This window comes from Curcuma longa, chromosome 16 (genome assembly GCF_044706935.1).
Source record: "Curcuma longa cultivar G26 ecotype Majalengka, Jawa Barat chromosome 16, ITB_CL_G26_1.1, whole genome shotgun sequence".
Classification (NCBI taxonomy): Eukaryota; Viridiplantae; Streptophyta; class Magnoliopsida; order Zingiberales; family Zingiberaceae; genus Curcuma; species Curcuma longa.
The window spans coordinates 4,127,181-4,144,970 of NC_133876.1; the positions used below are offsets into that span (position 1 = coordinate 4,127,181).

Consider the following 17,790-nt stretch of genomic DNA (forward strand, 5'->3'; position numbering starts at 1 on the left):
AATAAACCTTAATTATCCAGTTTGGTTTCATTGGCCCGGTTTAAGGTTTTTAGGGTTTTTTCTTTTGTTTGGTTTTAGCTGCCGTGTGAAAACCACAAAAGAAAAAAAAACCAAAATTGCTAGGTCACTGTAGCTTCTTAAATATGAAGGAATCGCGATTTCTTTGTACTGTTTATCTTCTTCAACCTTTGCAGCCTCCAAACGAGCGACGTCGCTTCCTTGACCGTGTGCTCCCCTGCTCCGCCACGCCCTTCGCCGGCCGCTGGAGAAGTAAGAAGAGCATGGCGTCATTCGTCCTCTTCTCCAAGTGCACGGCCGTGGGTCCTCCTCCTCACGATCGCCACTCTGGCTGACCGCGATCCTGCCGCCCCGTCCGATAGTGATTGTCTCTCCAGCCGACCAAGATCTCGCTCCCTGTCTCGCCATGATCGCCCCTCTGGCCAATCCTTTCTTCCTTGCAAAGGCCGCCTTTGCTTGTTGTTGCCGCAATGCCGCCAAAGCTTCAGCCGACTCCTTTCCCTCGCACGAGTGTCGCCACCCTTGTGGGAGAAGATCACTGGATCCCCAACTGTCGTTATAGTTGATGGTCTACCTCGCTGGAGAATGAGCCGCCGATTGCTAGTCGGAGCTGCCCCTTGTAGCCGCCAGATCTGAAGAGATTGGTTTGACCGGCCTTAACTAGAGAAGAGAATGAGAGGAAGAGATGAAGCTGGAAACTCTTTTTCTATTTGTTATGATTGGCTATGTAAGAAAGAAAGGGAGATGTTCTATTTTCTGGTCATGTGTAGAGGGAGGATTGTATTCAGGTTTTTGCGTCGGAATTCGTTGGTTGATTGTTGGAAATCATTTCCAATTAACGAATACGATTTTTGGGCATTGCCACGATAGTCTATCAATTTTTAAGGAGCTTACGAAGCTTCCCGAAGAATTATTCCATCTTTATCAGAAATGTTCCGATTGATTGTCCCAAATCAGCGGTCAATGATAGACCACCGATAAACTACATCGGGAATACGATTCTCGATGAAAGTTAAAAAGCCCTGGAACGATCATGACAAACGTTGTTGCGTAGTTTTCGGAATAAGGCTTCTCTCGATTCGATCGTCATCGATCATGGGCTAGTACCGAAGACGATAACGCGACTCGTGGCTTCCGAAGCCGTCCAGATGGGAGCTTGGCATGGATCACCAGTAGAGGCGGGACTCTGACGAGGACCACTCGATTGATACTAACATCGCTCAAACGTCATCGGAAAGGTATGCGCATAATTTAGTTTTCTGCAAATTTTAATTGTGCACTTAGAATAATTTTATTCTGTAAAATTTCAATTTCCTTCCATGTCTTGTACTTGTTATTACCTGCTATGCATGCGTGTGTTGTTTAATAATTAGTTGTAATTATTTGTTATATTTCCGCTACGCACGTTTTTGAAATGTGAGAACACGTGCATTGCACCGGGACGATCTCAACAAAATCTACCTCGAGGTATGTGTTTACTTTGGGAGGTGGAGTCATAACATAGAGGAGTATTAAGTAGAAATGTGTTTCGGACTCTACCATAGAAGCTGAGTATGTAGCAATCTCTGAGGCAGCCAAAGAAGCTGTATGACTCAGAAACTTCTTGATGAACTTAGAAGTGATTCCTGGTTTGTCCAAAGTTATCATGATTTATTGTGATAACAGTGATGCAATAGCAAACTCGAAGGAACCACGAGCCCATAAGGCAAGTAAACACATCGAGCGCAAGTATCACCTGAAATGAGACATCATAAAACGAGGAGAAGTTATTATCACCAAGATTACATCAGCAGATAACCTAGCAGATCCTTTCACTAAGGCCCTTCCGGCGAGAGCTTTTGATAGGCATGTTGAGGGGATGAGAATCAGATGTATGGCAGCATTTATGGCATCAGTCTTTTAGTATAAGTGGGAGATTGTTGAGATATATACTATAAACCTAGCTTTTGTATGAACATCTATTTTGAAATGAGAATCACTTTGGTTAAATGTTTATATTTTATATTCTTTATATATGTTAATGCAGATGTCCACTTAATTTATATTGTAGATAACATGGTGTGTGGTGTCACACAGAAGATCATGTTATCAATTTTTTATAAATTATAAATAGTAGCTTACAACCAAAATGGATAAGGACAAATCATTGGAGTGGTTGTAGTGTAATTGGTATTAGTTTATCTTAACTATAAAATTACACTAGTACACTATGTGTGTATTGAGCAGGACCATTTGAGGTTGTTCTTTTTATACTGACTATATAAAAGAACAAGACCTCTATTATTATGGATGTGCATCCTCTTAATCCTAATATAATAACAAGCACATATACTTAATATTTATTTCTTTAACTTATCAAAGGGTGAGATTTATTCATTAAATCAAGAGGCCCGATGAGTTGGGAGATAGTGTTATTTATATGGTGTGTTGTTGATTATAGAAGAAATCTGTATCCTAATTATTTAGGCTGATGATGTCCCCTTAAGGAGCTCAAAAGGATGATCATGTAAATCCTGCAGGTGAACTTAGTCCGACATGATAATAAAGTTCAGTGGTACTACCCTTAGAATTAGATGTTAATTAATTGAGTTGACGTCAGTAACTCATTTAATTAATAGACATACGATATCTTAAACACAGAAAGATTAATGCACTCATAATAAGAAGGAGTCTATATTGTAATATGGGATTGGGCGGTAGTTTAATAATAACCCTTTAGTGGTATGAGTTATTATTGATGGACTTGAGTTGGGTGTTCGAGCCGAACACAGGAACCATCATGAGGCCTAAACTAATTCCTCATCTATGTCCCTGTTGTAGCCTCTATATAAAGTCTCATATCCACCTAACAGAATTTCTGTTAATTCTGTTATCCAACAGAATTATGTTATTTTTTTATTCAACAAAATTTTGTTAATTCTGTTAATTTTTTTCTAAATTCATAAGGCGGTAAGGCTATAAAAGGGGAGAATAGGAGGTGACCAAATAACACAATTTTTGCTTCTTGTCTTGCCTTCTAGGGTCGGCTCTCAACACATAAAATTCTCCCCTTCTCCTTTACTAGGGTCGGGCCACCTCAAGCTTCCTTCTCTTTTGCTAGGGCTGGCGCCACCTCAAGCTTCCTTCTCCTTGCTTAGGGCCGACACCCCTTTAGGCTCCTTCTCCTTGCTAGGGTCGGCGCCCTTCTCTTGTCCTAGAGGAGAGGAGAGGAAGAGAGAAGAAGAAAGGAAGAGAGGAAGGGTTTGGAAGAATGGAAAACAACTTGTGTGGTGATTGTCTTGGTAGATCGTCGCACACACGACGTCCAAAAAGAGGAGAGGAATACAACAGAAGATCAAGAAGTTTCCAGGTACAAACTCATCCATATAATCTCAAGAAGAAAGGTAACTAATTTATTAATTTCGTTGCGTAATTAGTTTTTCTTTGTATAGATCTTGAATACCAACACAAGAGGTCAGCGATCTTATGCTTCGATCAAGATGTACTTGATTAATCAAGCACATGTCTGATCAAACATGTGGGTTGTTTGGAAAGGTTCCGTCTCTGTAAAATTTTGTCAAATAGAAATTGAACAGAACAGAATTCCAGCACCTTCACCGGCCGTGTGGTGTCACTAAGATGACAAATTGTATATTTTTGCTGAAGTTGTTAGTCCTAACCTTTCTTACCCTTACCTTATCAATTATTAACATCACTCAATTATACTCACCATTTAGTATCTAATACTTGATAGAAATAACCTGTACCTATTAAATAGCCTATTACATTATACCAATGAAAGTGCTGTGCCAATTGATTATTAATATACTAACCTCCTTTCCTCCCACAATCACAATGAAACAGCAATGCTCACGACAGGAACGAGCTTTCTTAGTTGTTCCGTCTTCTCCCAATGTTGGAACTTCCTCCACGTCACTCCATCTTCTCCCCAGGCCAAATCTCCTCTTTCTCTCATTCTTGCTATCTCATAAGCATTCCAGCAGCACCAACAAATAGTCCAATGGCCCCAGCAGGTCGTGAACTGGCAATAAAGTGTTGTGTTTTCTTCAACCCAGGTTCTTTTCCTCAGTGAGCTAAAATAATTTTGATGAGAAATTGACCATTTTTGGAAAAAGAACCATTTTCTCCTAATCCTTTCAATTTCAACAAGATCTTTGTGATTTTCCATTTTCAGTTTTCTGGTGACCATTGTACTGTGTCTGAGATATTGGGAAAAATTGGATCATCTCTTGCCTATTCCAAGCCAACTCGGTTGATCTGTATCAGGATTTGATGAGTTTGACAATTATGCTTGCTGCACTTTCAAATTTGTGGCTAGATTTGTAGAAATCAAATACCCAAAAGAGTGTTTTATCCTCTCCACATATTCAGCATGAGATCTGTAAAAAGTGAGATATAGGCAAGAACTTGGTCTGCATGAGATTCTCAGAAGGTAGAGAACCAGGAAAGAACCTAGTTTGCAAGTTATAAGATCTATAATAGGAGCCTTCGTGGCGATGGAGGCAAGATGGGGCTACATAACCGCTATTTTTGGAGTTCAAGTCATGTCAAAATCAGACCATACCTATATCCTGAAGCGGTCTATCTAAAGTTATGTCCTAGGACATTGGTACTGCAATTCTCTCTTCTTTCCATCAATTAAAGTACCACTGCTCACTATCGTCAACTTGGTCCATCTATCCTCTTATTCATTTTGTTAGTTGCAGATCCGAGCAACTAACATTGCACACTAACAATTTTCTTATTATATCATCACAACGCCCTACTTGTCTAACTCGTAGATATTTGGGGTGGAATACATGAATATTTCTCTCCATTGGACTCTATACATTCTTAGAAATAATCAAATTAATTAAATTATTTTTTATATACTGATTGGTATTTTCTTTGGTCTCTCCCTTCCCATTGGACTCTAACAATTGTCTTATAATGTCAACATTTGTAATGTTATGCTTTTCTGAGTTCTTAAAAATGATTCTGGAGCTCTCTTTTTTTTCCTCTGTGCATCAACATCTAATATGCAAAGTTGTAATTTAGGAAGCAAATAGTTGCCCGCAATGCACTTGTAATAAGATCAGTGATCCAAATAGAGTTCCCCGATTCTCTATATTAAACCTGATTATAAACTCAGGATTTACGAATTTGGTTCAGGAATTGTTTTAGCTAATTAGATGAGTTAATCAAATCCCAGACACTTGTTTTATTTAATTTAATTGTGTTGGTCTACACTCGCATTCATTCCGTAGCTGTTCATAATCCTGTGTTTGGATTTTCTTTGTTTTTCTTTTCCTGAAACATTAACATGAGATTTCTGATTCCTAGTGCTGAAGCCATCTGCATGCTCTGATCAACCTCATGCTGGAACATTTGGATACATCTGGTGACAGGATTTGCTAAGACATGTTTCTTGCCTTTTTCTATTTTCATGTATTTTGATCACTGATGCGTTCAAGGGAAGACGACATTTTGATCCTCATAGCGTGGGGCTTATAACACTAAGATTTTTGGATATCAAGGAAACTGATATATTGACTGACTGCAGACTCTGTCCATGCCCTCATTACTGCGGCAGTATGTACTGTATGCGTACGGTATCCATCAGCTGGCAGAGTGAAACATGAATGGATATCTTATTTTGGAAGTGTAACCTAACCTGTCTGTATAATTAGCAAGATAGATGGTAGTTTGATGTGTAGAACTAAACTTAGTTTCTTTGTGAAGCAAACTGGTTTTGGTAATTGTAGCATTCTAGTTTTTTAATATGTTAAGGTTTTGTTTTTTGGTCAACTCTACTTTGTGAGCAGTGCTTTAGCTTAAGTCTAACAATATTATAACAATAATATTAATTTGGGGTAAAATCAAGTTTTCTTGGCGGCTTAATCGAAGGGGATTCACGATGTTGAAAGTTGACCTGGAAAAGGCTTACGATAGGATGTGATGGGATTTCATCTAGGAAACACGTACTTCTTTTGGTTGAGCTTGCTGATTTGCTTCATTTGAGACATTCGTATGTATACGGCCCCGTAACTAATGAGTTCAAAATGTCAAGAGGCAAAGTTGTTTCCATTATCACCTTACACTTTCTTCTTATGGATCGAGAGATTATCATTAGTTCTCTGTTTGTTGATGGTCTAGTACATGCAATGGAAGCTAAACCGGATCGAGTGGAGCTATTTATGGATATTCTAGAGAAGTTCTCCAGTGCTTCAAAACAAAAAGATCAGTAAGGCGAAGACTTTTGCGATCGAATGAAACTGCAAATCTGTATAAACGTCTCGGTATCAGTTTTGCAGATGGAAGGAGGCCATGAACTACCTACCCTTGCTGAGTTATGTCTCAAAATGAATAGAATATCTAAGGTCATACGCTAGCAAAAACCAACTATAATAATCTCTAATAATAAGTGTTTGTAAAACAGGAGGTTAAGGAAAATAAACTTTTGTTTGTAAAATTGGAGACTAAGGAAAAATAATAAGTGAACACAAATTGTCAAATAGACAAATATAAAAAATGCATACTAATTTAATTTCATCTTTAAATTCTCATTTCAATTCTTTAGTTTTAATATATAGCCAATTATTATTTTTATTTCACTTATTTATCCTCAATTAAAGTTATTGGTCATTCTTTTTATTTATCATAATTAATATACTTTTAATTATCATCATTTAGTCATCACTAACAAATCTATTAAAAAGTGAATTTGTAGAGCTAGATCTTCATAGTGTAAATAATATCATCTGATGTAGAAGGGCAACACTACAAGCTCTCACAGTTGGAAGAAGTCATAGTACGAGGGTGGTATATTTGGAGTAAACTACTTCAAGCATTCATTCAGATTATCTTACAATCATGACTTGTACACGTTTACACACCACTTTTTGGGGATCTATTCATGAACTCAACTGATCCTTGTTGCTATTTTATTCTATCCCTCATGCAATTCTGTCATTCTTCTTCTCGTTATCATTCTTCTTCCAACAAGAAAAACACTGATAATAGGCTCCAAAACCCTATACTTATAATTGAGTTTTACAAGAGTTAATTAGATAATGTGGCAACGAATGCCTGATACCTTTTCTTTGATAACAAACAAGTCATGGGTCAATCATTCAAAAAATCTTAGATGAGATGGAATTCGTTAGATCCAAAACACATCCATCAAACTTTTTCCAATTACTGAATTCAACATGCACATATCATTGTCAAAGGAGACATAATGTCTTATATGGACACTCGCACCACTGTTCCTCCACATGTCCTCTCTCTCTACCCTGTCCTTGGGCTGGCTCTCAAACCACTCTCCCACTCGATTCCTTTTATCTGCCCCTTTGCCAGAAACGGAGACCCTGCCAGCCATTAATTCTACCTCCTGAAATCCCAAGCCATTTAATGAGATACACTTACTATTTCCTACCCTCTACGAACCATACAATTATCACAAACGACGAGAGAATTTTCTGTAGATATTCTCCAAACTGTTCGGCTACAAACTTCGTCTGAAAATTGAACTTACAGCATACATCACGCCATGGAACTAATATAATTAATAACTTCATATATATCTCGTCGTCGGCACTTTTAGTGTTGGTGAAACTTGTTGTGCTCTGACCACACCCAGAAGGCTGATTGATCATCTAACATGCTGCAGAAGTTGCCTTGTCGGATGCTGTTCTCCTCCTTGGAAATTTCTCGGCCCGAGGAGCTACCGAAAAGGAGTTGGGATGCCCTCGAGATGTCTAAGTCGGCGTCGATCCGGATGCTGCAAGAGGCCTGTGCTTCCTTGTTCAGGTTGATGGGCTCACAAGTCGTTTCCCTTCCTTTGAGAGCCAAAAGCTGCAAACATCAATCAAGTACACCCAACTGTTTAACATATCAAGAAAGTTGGAGTTGTTATATGATATTGTTGACCTTCAAAAATTCACCAAAAAAATAAATCAATTATATATGATAAGTATCTTCTTGTCTCGCTAACAGTTGAATCAATGATTGAGCATAGACAAAATAAATGAATTTTAATCACCTCAGAAAGAAGTCTCTTGTTCTCTGTTTGTAACTGTCCGTTCTCCTCTTTGACGATCTCAAACTGCCTCTTGAGCTCATCAAACTCCTCCTCCATCTGCTTGGTCTTCCACCTCGCCCTCCGGTTCTGAAACCAAATCGCAACCTGCCGCGGCTGCAGCCCCAGCGTCCTGGCCAACTCTGCCTTCCTCTCGGTATCGAGTTTCCTCCCCATCTCAAAATTCTTCTCCAAAACCCGTATCTGCTCCGTAGCTCAGCCTCTTCTTTCTTTCCCCATTCGCCGCCAATCCGTTGTCGGAGAGACTGTTCTCCTCCACGCTCAGCGCCTCCTCACTGCGCTCGGCCCTCGAGAATGACAAGGTTCTTTTCCCTCGATCCATCTCGGGTAATCCTGCATCCATATGGGATTGCAGCTGACGGTGCCCCTCCTCATTGGAATTTTGGTGCAGCAACAAGTTTGCAGGGAAGAACGGGAGCATTCCATTAAAAGTCATAGGATTCGGAATAGAATTCGTATGCAGAAAGAATTAGATGCTTGAAATGGGGAGGGGAGAAGGTGCGAGGAGTATTCGGTGGAGTTTTATACGGAAACAAGAGATGCGAGTTAGTGGTACTGTTCTGAACGTGGACAAGCTAGCTAAGGGTGTGGATGATATAGTCCAAGTTACAGCTAGAAAGATGGGGAATGGCATGGAATTGACAGTTCCGCTGGGAATGGATTGCTCACAGTGCAGAAGGGGTGGATCCCCCAATGGCGATCGCCACTCGATTCAAGAATCCGAGGTGGGATATATCCAAGTATATGCATGGCATGGCTGATATATTACATGTCAGTAGAATAATTGCCAGCTCGTGTTACTTCCATCCGTTGAAAGCGTGCATGAATAATAGAGTGTCATAAGTTGATCTCTAAAATCTCTCAGGTGTTCCATGGTTTGGATTATTATTGTATTCCACTTTGATATATATATATATATATATATATGCAGAAAATAAAAAAAATTCTTAATTATCTATGTAATTAAAAAAATACTCCTATATAAAAAATTATCTTAGAAAATGAATAGGTTCGAGCAGCTGCTCCATGACTTTAATTGAAGTGGCTTCTTTGATTAAAGTGCACTATTTTAGAATAACTTTGATAAAATCATATTATTTTAAAATAATTTTGATCTATTTTGATTAAAATTTAACATCTTAATGTAATTTTAATAAATTTTAATTAAAATTATTCTAAGATAATACAACTTTAGTCAAAATAAAATGATACAATTTTAATCAAAATTATACTAAAATAGAAGAATATTTTGAGAATTAAATTATAGATAAAAATCAAATTAGAGATGAAATATTATTTTAGTAAATTTTGAAAGAACAATAATTTACTCAACCATAAAGTAAACTTTCCCAAATTCTCAAATTCATATTTATCAAAACACATACTTATTTCTCATTATACTCTTCCTTTATTAGCAGTCGACTCGTGATACAACAATAATCGACTACTACATTGACAATCGACTGCTACATTCAATTGTCACAATCAACTACTAAATTTTCTTTGCTCCATCAGTGGACTCCAATCTACAGCACTAAGCGACTATCAAAAATCTATAATTATAAAGAGTACAATGAATTTGATTTAAAGTGTTTATGAGGTGTCTCAAATTTAATATCCTAATCTTAATACTCCAATCCATGTCTTTCGGAATGATTATATTCAAGAGACTCCTAATAATATAATGGTATTGATTTAAAGTGATTCTAAGATTTTTAAGGTTATCAGCAAGTTTTGACCAAAATACTTCAAACCAAACTCATTGCACTCCTTGTAGCTACTTGAGTATAACCACGCTCTTAGACTTAGATTTCATAGCCTAAATTGAGGGATAAGGGGTTTTAAAATCTTTACAACATTAAGATAATTTGACATAAGCTTATTAACAGGTTTAGAGACTTATCATACTTACCAATACCACCAAAGGATTTTTAGTTCAGACCATATAATTTTAAAATTCTGAACACTATAGGGTTAATGAGTTTCAACCAATGATGACCTTAGGCACTTTTGAAATATTCACTACAACAAATTTGACTTTTCGCAGCACGTCATCAACAGCGCACAATTATAGTGTGCTGTTAATAATAATTTTTACAGCACGCCTAATCAAGTGCGCTACGGATAATATTTTATATTTTATAATTAACAGCGCACAAATACTAGTGCGTTGTGAATATCATTTTTCGCAGCGTGCAAAAATTATACGCTGTAAAAAGTGATTAAAAAATATTATTAACACCGTGAAGGGATATAAGCTGTTACAAATATTTAAAAATATTAAAAAGCTATTATTTTCTCCGCTCGTGCTCGGCTAGGTCTCTCGTTTTCCCCCTTCGTGCGCACAACACCCACACCGCCTCCTCTCTATACCGCCGCCCACCTCTTCTCCCTTCTCCCTTTCTCTCCTCTTCTCCTCCTCCCTCGCTCTTCTCTCTCGGGTCACCCGCGCGGCTCCGCTTGCTCCCGCGATGCACCGCGCCGTCTCACGCCTAGAGCCAGCGTCGCCGTCGCTCGTAGCCAATGTCGTTGCCTTCTGCCCCTCCGTCTCCGGCAACTCGCCTCCACCTTCGGCCTAGCGCAAGACTCGACAGACGAGTCCTTGCATCCGACTACGAAGTAGAGCATCCAGCCATCGCCAACGCCGCCTCATTCTTTTCGAGTCTATCTAGGGTTTGTTTCTTTCGGCAGATCAATATCATAGTTGGTAACTATCTTTGATCTCTTCTTTGTTTTTCTCATCAGATTGAATCTTTTAATTTCATTTGATTGATGCTCCTAGAGCGGCACCTCCCTCCGATCATGCTCGAGGTTGGATATGCTCTGAGGAATTAACCTACATGTCTAATTCCTAGATAGAATTCCTACATTCTGATGCACTTTTCGTTCCGTAGATAGTGGAAAGTGTTATGCGTGAGAATTCAGACTGTGTCAAGTCTTTTGTCACAAACCTGGTGAGTTATTTTTACCTTAATTGATGGATATGTCCTATGTTATTAGATATTGTGCTCAGAATTTCGCTCTTGCAGAATTTTGTGGACCTTGCAGGAAGTGAGAGAGCCGGACAAATCCATGCAAGTGGTGCTAGGCTCAAAGAAGGGTGCCATATAAATCGTAGCCTGTTGAATCTTACAACAGTTATCAGAACCTTGAGGTAGTGCTTCCTCATAATTTTCTACTTCAAGTTTGTTAGCATTACAGTTTACTAATTATGTAGACCTAATCGCCTTGTCTTCTGATGATTAATCTTTTCAAGGAAAATGACAGCCTATGGTGTGAAACTTGTACTTATGTTTCTAAGATTGTAGAAGTGATAAAGAACATAAAGAAGCACACATAACTTTCTGTCAGTGATTTGGCTGCAACTGAATGGTTGCGAAAATCTATACTGCTTACTTGGTATGCCAATGTATTAGGTAATTGGAAATGGAAAGTTGCATATATAGTTGAGAAAAATGGCATTTACTTACTAGCTCGAAACAATAAAAGCATTACTTTCTCCAAAAAGTGCAAATTCAGTATTTTAGCAGAAAACTGTGATCATGATTTGGCTAGCGGAGAGTTATAGTAGGTGATATCTTCAGTTGTAAACTGAAATCCAACTTACAAGTCAAATGACCCTGTTCATAATTGATGAGAAACTCTAGGTGAGCATTATAATTATAACTCCTCACGTGAACTGGAAGTATTGCTCATTGACAATCACATGTCCGCATACACAAGACAATAAGAAAACCCTTTTTGGGTCTGCATTTTCATAAGCACGCATTTTAGTACTTTTTTACTTCAAGCTCTTTCTTGCACTTTGGTTCTGCCTACTTGATAATAGCTATGGTCAGAGGATTTGTGCGCCGCACAAATAAAAGTAATTGTCTCAATAATGGTTATAGCAAATCAATGTTAGACAGGGTTGAGGATTTGATGTAAATATCTTTTTTGCAGTGCAGTCAAGGGAAAAGAGGTGTTCATATTCCATATAGAAATTCAAAGCTGACGCGTATATTGCAAAGCTCTCTAGGAGGGAATGCAAGGACTGCTATAATTTGCACTATGAGTCCAGCGGTAGCTCACGTGGAACAATCTCGAAATACATTATTTTTTGCAACTTGTTCTAAGGAAGTAACGAACACGGCACAAGTGAATGTGGTACAAAGATTGACACTTACGATACTTGTTTGGCATCTGTTTGAGTGCATACGCTTTTCCTTCTAAATGTTGTGATTTTTTTGTTCAATCAGGTTGTTTCAGAAAAACAGTTGGTTAAACAGCTGCAGAAGGAAGTCGCAAGACTTGAAGCATAATTGCGCACACCAGAAGCTTCTGCATGCTCTGAAGTTCTTTTGATTGAGAAACTGATGATTAAGTTTACCCCCATCAGTTATTCCTCTTAAACCAAGTTGTACAAGGATCTTTTTCTATTTTTGAATTTGATGCAAGATCTTCATTAATCTCCTCTCGCCATTACTTGCAATAACTTGTTTGTTTTTTCCATCATCAAATTTGAGTTGTTTCCCCTCTCTTTGCAAGACTGCTAAGGTCCTGCTTAGACCTTCTGTTTCTCATAGTATTTATAATGTTGCAGCTCTCATGGTCCTGTATAATTTTACAGAAAAAACTATATAATTTTACATGATCCTGTATTGATTTTTTTATGATGCCTCATTAGTTAATTGCAGAAAGTTCCTTACCCTAAACAATGGTTTTAGATATCTTAACTTTACAGCAAGATGATACATTACGAAAGATAAAGGGTGAATTGTTAAAATGGAGAGTGGAATTGTGTGATCATCATATGTTTCTTGAATGAAAACTTGGATTGTGCTACAAATACTCCGAATGGAAACATGATTCAGCTTTCTCTCCTTATTAATGTTTCTTTGGAAATCCATAGTTGTATCTGTTCAAAAAACCATAATAACTAATATTTTCTGCTGTACTAGCTAATTTATTTTCCCTATAGAAGGCCTATTTCTTCTGTATTAGACTAACAATAACTAATTTGTTTGTAAAATTAGGTTGCTAGTGGTGGCATTGGTAGCGGTATTGAAAATTATATTGGTGGCGATAGCAATGCTGCAGCTCAGGTAACTATCTTAATACAATATTATACTTTTGTTTATTATTTATAGCATGCTTTATTATAAAAATTTATTTGATCATTAATTACTTTTTATTGTTATATAGTCAAAACTAAAGAATGTGAGTGCTGGAGATATCATTAGTCTGTTGATGGAGTTGTTGCAGAAGGTCGAATTGCATTCACGGATCTAAAAGCAAAAGTACATCACGTTCCTCTTGGTGGATCTTATTGGAAAGTTTGGATTGATAGAGTCTTTGTGGAGAAGGTGGAGCTAATTCGACCAAACGAAGAGATGTTTTTTCTTGAGGATGCAATAGGAAACACAGTCGCTTGGCATCAATGTTTATAGTTTTGTCTTACTGATATAGATTTGATCATATACTGTTTGTAGTAAAGATAAATTTTTATTTGGATTATTTTATCTAACTAAATGTAGATGATTATCTCTGATATATATGTACATTGTTTGAGCTCTAATTTGTATGTGGTATTTGTGTATTGGATTATAAATATTATAGCTTTGAGCATGTTATATTATTTGTATTTGTATTATATTTGTGTATATAGGTATATTATATCTTAAAAATATAATTATCCGCAGCGCGCGGGGCGTGCGCTGTGGAAAATTACATCCGCAGCGCGCGCCCGTGTGCTGCGGATGCAACTTTCTGCAACGCGCGCCCGCGTGCTGCGGATGTAACTTTCCACAGCGCGCGCCCGCCTGCTGTGGATGCAACTTTTCACAGCGCGCGCCCTGCGCGCTGCTGATGAATTATAACTTTCAACAGCTTGGAGTTATGTCGCATGCAATGTGCGCTGCGGATAGCTTAATTGCGCGCTGCGGAAAGTCAAATTTGTTGTAGTATAACTTCTTGACTCTGCGTCATCCTGAGTCGACTCAAAACCCGATCTGAGTCGACTCCAGTGCCAAGTCGACTCAAAACCCGATCTGAGTCGACTCAACTCCGGTTTGACCAGAGTTGACTTTGAGCTTGACTTTGCGTTGACTTTACTCGCTTCACCTCTGCTTTTTCCTCTTGCTTCCAGCTCCTGGTTCCTGCAAGACAAGCATTCAAGCAAGTAAATACAACGACCTAAAGTCTTACCTAGTGGGTCTAACTTCAGATTTCTACCGAAATCTTGGGTTAGCCTAACACACTCCATTATGGAGAATTCATGCCAACCAAGTCCTCCAGACTTGTTGGACTTGTGCTCGGCTCTGTCCTAGCCCCCAGGATTTTTGTTGCGTTTCGGTTCTCTCTAACCAACCCAGACTTCTGCTGCGACTCGGTCACCTAGACTAGCCCAGACTTCTCTGCGACTCGGTCACCTAGACCAGCCCAGACTTCTGCTGCGACTCGGTCACCTAGACCAGCCCAGACTTCACCTGGTGCACTCAGGACTCTGCCAAGACTTTCGCCTGATCCTCCAAATCAGGACTTCCCTTTGCCTAACCTACAACTAGGACTTTCCCTTGCCCAACTTCACTCACCAGGACTTCCTTGCCCAATCGTTCAGATCAGGACTTCCACTACCTAGTCTAACCGACTAGGTCTTCTTGCTCACTTCCACACATCCAAACATCAGGTCCTGTTTGGATCAACCCTTGGTCAAACTGACCAGACTTAGGTGTATTGTCAAACATCGAAACACTAGGCAAGATCTTAGTGCATCTTGCACTAACACATATCCCCAAAATTATATAGAAAGATCTGCGCGACTCATCATGGATCATACCATATCTAATAGGGTATGATTCCTCCTTTCGGATATACCATTCCACTGTGGTGTTCCAGGAGGAGTGAGTTGGGATAAAATCCCACACTCAGCTAGATAGTCACTAAACTCTCGGCTAAGGTATTGAAATCATCAGTAAATGTAATGAAGTACCTATAACCACCTCTAGCTGCAACATTGAAAGGGCCACATACATCACTATGTATGAGTCCTAACAAATCTGTTGCTCTTTCACCTTGTCCACTAAATGGAGTCTTGGTCATCTTGCCTAGAAGGCATGACTCACATGTCTCATATGATTCAAAATCAAATGAGTCCAGCAATCCATCCTTATGGAGCTGGGATAGGCGACTCTCATTTATATGTCCTAAGCGACAATGCCAAAGGTAGGTTGGGTTCAACTCATTTGACTTGAACCTCTTGGTACTTATGTTATAGATAGGGGTGCACTACAATAGAACATTTCATTTAAATAAATTGAACAATATTATAAATGAAAAAATTTTCTTGTCCAAACAAGAAACAGAAACAATGTTCTTTGTTAAAGCAGGCACATAATAACATTCATCCAGTTCTAATACAAGCCCAGTGGACAAAGACATTAGATAAGTCCCTACAGCAACAGCAGCAACCCTTGCTCCATTGCCAACATATAGGTCCACTTCACCCTTCGTCAACGCTCTAGTTCTTCGAAGGCCCTGCACATTCGTACAAATGTGAGATGCGCAACCGATATCTAATACCCATAAAGAAGAAGTAGACATGTTGACTTCTATAACAAATATACCTGAAGCAGAAGTCTCACTTCTCTTCTTCTTTAGATCCTCCAGATATACTTTACAGTTCCTCTTCCAGTGTCTGATCTCACCGCAGTGGAAGCAGGTTCCTTCCTCTGGGCACCCCACCTTTGGGTTTTGATAGGCCCCCGCAAGTATACGGGTGTCGTCAAGTAATAAAAAAATATTGATCCAACAGGGACCGTGGAATTACTTACTAGATTTATCACAAAAAGGTGGGAGAGAAAATGAGTATGAGTTGTTGTGGGGGAGAAGGGAGCACTCTAGAGTACTTAATCCTGAATTCAGAGAAAAGAAACGACTGTGTCAAATGATGTGAAGTGATCCTAGGACTTCGGACTCCTTAGAGTATTGATTGATTGACTTTGATCCTCTACCTTTCCTCAATAATTGTACAATTGTAGGGATGCTAACCAATATATCCAATTAGACCTCGTCAGGTATCCTCGGAATAAACCATTGGTGTTCTTACGTCATCATTGTTAGATCAAGGTGATTCTAGATAGCCCGGTTCAAGGCTTTCTTGTGTCACACAGGCACCCCAGAATGCTACTAAAATCCTATGCCCTGTCACAGGATATCTTTTTTACGGACCTCTCTCCAACAATGAATAACCGCTAACTATCCCTCATAGAAACTAATTATGATTTAAGAAACCCCACGGAAACTCGCCCGGTTCAAGGCTTTCTTCCTGTCACGAAGCGCCCCGGTGTACGACCTAATGATTCCTCAAATCACAATTAATCTCTACCCTCATAGATTCATACACAAGCATTTCATCATTCACAACACAAGCATAAATCCACAAGGCAATAGACAATCAAATCATAGAAACGGTAGATTAACAAATCCAAGCAATAATCATCCAATACACCTGATTTATCCTACATCTTAGAATCTAGGGAACTACTCCATATCGGAGAGAGCACAATACAAGAAAGAATAAAGAGAATACATCCTATTCCAAAGATTACACAAGAAATGCAAGAAAACAGGACTTATCAATGGTTTTCTTCTTCCTCGGACTGTGAACTCTTCGTAGATGGGATGGAGCAGCCGGATCGGTGGATGGATCATCGAATCTCGCTCCGGAATAGGCTTTGGTGGCTCAAGAATAGCTCCGGTGGCTCTCCAAAAGTCTCCCCCCTTTGCTAGGGTCCCAAAATATCTATTTATAGCTACAACCCAAGGTCAGACACGCCTTCGTCCACACGGCCGTGCCTGGGAGGCACGGCCAGAAGCCGTGAAGGCTCTGTTTAGGGGCACGACCAGAAGCAGTGGTGTCTCTGTTGGTAAGGCACGGCCGTGCCTCTGAGGCACGACCAAAGCCCATTTCTTCAGTTTTTGCAGGGCACGGCCGTGTAGGAGGACCAACAGCAAGGACTCCTCGATGAGAAACACGATCGTGCCTTGTGGGCACGACCAACAGCAGCTGGTCTTCTGTATGGAGGCACGACCGTGCTTGTGAGGCACGGCCAAACCTTGGCTGTATTCTGTTCTGACCGCACGGCCGTGTCTGGTAGACACGGCCTTGTCTGCTGCTGAAGGGGGATGATGGCACGACCGTGCCTGTGAGTGTAATGCCCGCCCTTACATAGGGCCCATGACGGACGCTACAGTTTGCTTTCATTCATTCATACAATTAAACACATACGAAAAACCATAAAACTTCGCAGCGGAAACATAAAAACCTATAACATGGCAGTGATTTCATATGTGATAAATAAAAACTTATCATGCATGTTTTGTCTAGATATTATGTTCTAATTAAAAACATCTTAGCATATCACATTCTTTAAACCAAACATTCAAAACAATCCAAATATTCAACATGCAAGTATAAAATTTCTTATTGCCAAGAACATCTGTCACGTCACCAACACACACATCACTCTCAGCCCTTTCCTGCTGCCTCCCATTGCTTAGTGACTTCTATTTGACTCTGCAACATAAGAAAGAAAACTATAAGCACAAGGCTTAGTAAGCTCCTTTCCTACTCACCAAAAATCAATGTCGCCACTTCTTTCAAGCATAACATTATATCACATAGTACACACACATAAGCATGGAAGCACATT

The 17,790-nt window shown here is 39.3% G+C and overlaps 1 pseudogene; it reads right to left on the reverse strand.

Annotated features, from left to right (window-relative positions):
• Positions 1–7,453: 7,453 nt before the first annotated feature.
• Positions 7,454–8,648, reverse strand: LOC141847786 (homeobox-leucine zipper protein ATHB-13-like; annotated as a pseudogene).
• Between the last annotated feature and the right edge of the window lie 9,142 nt (positions 8,649–17,790).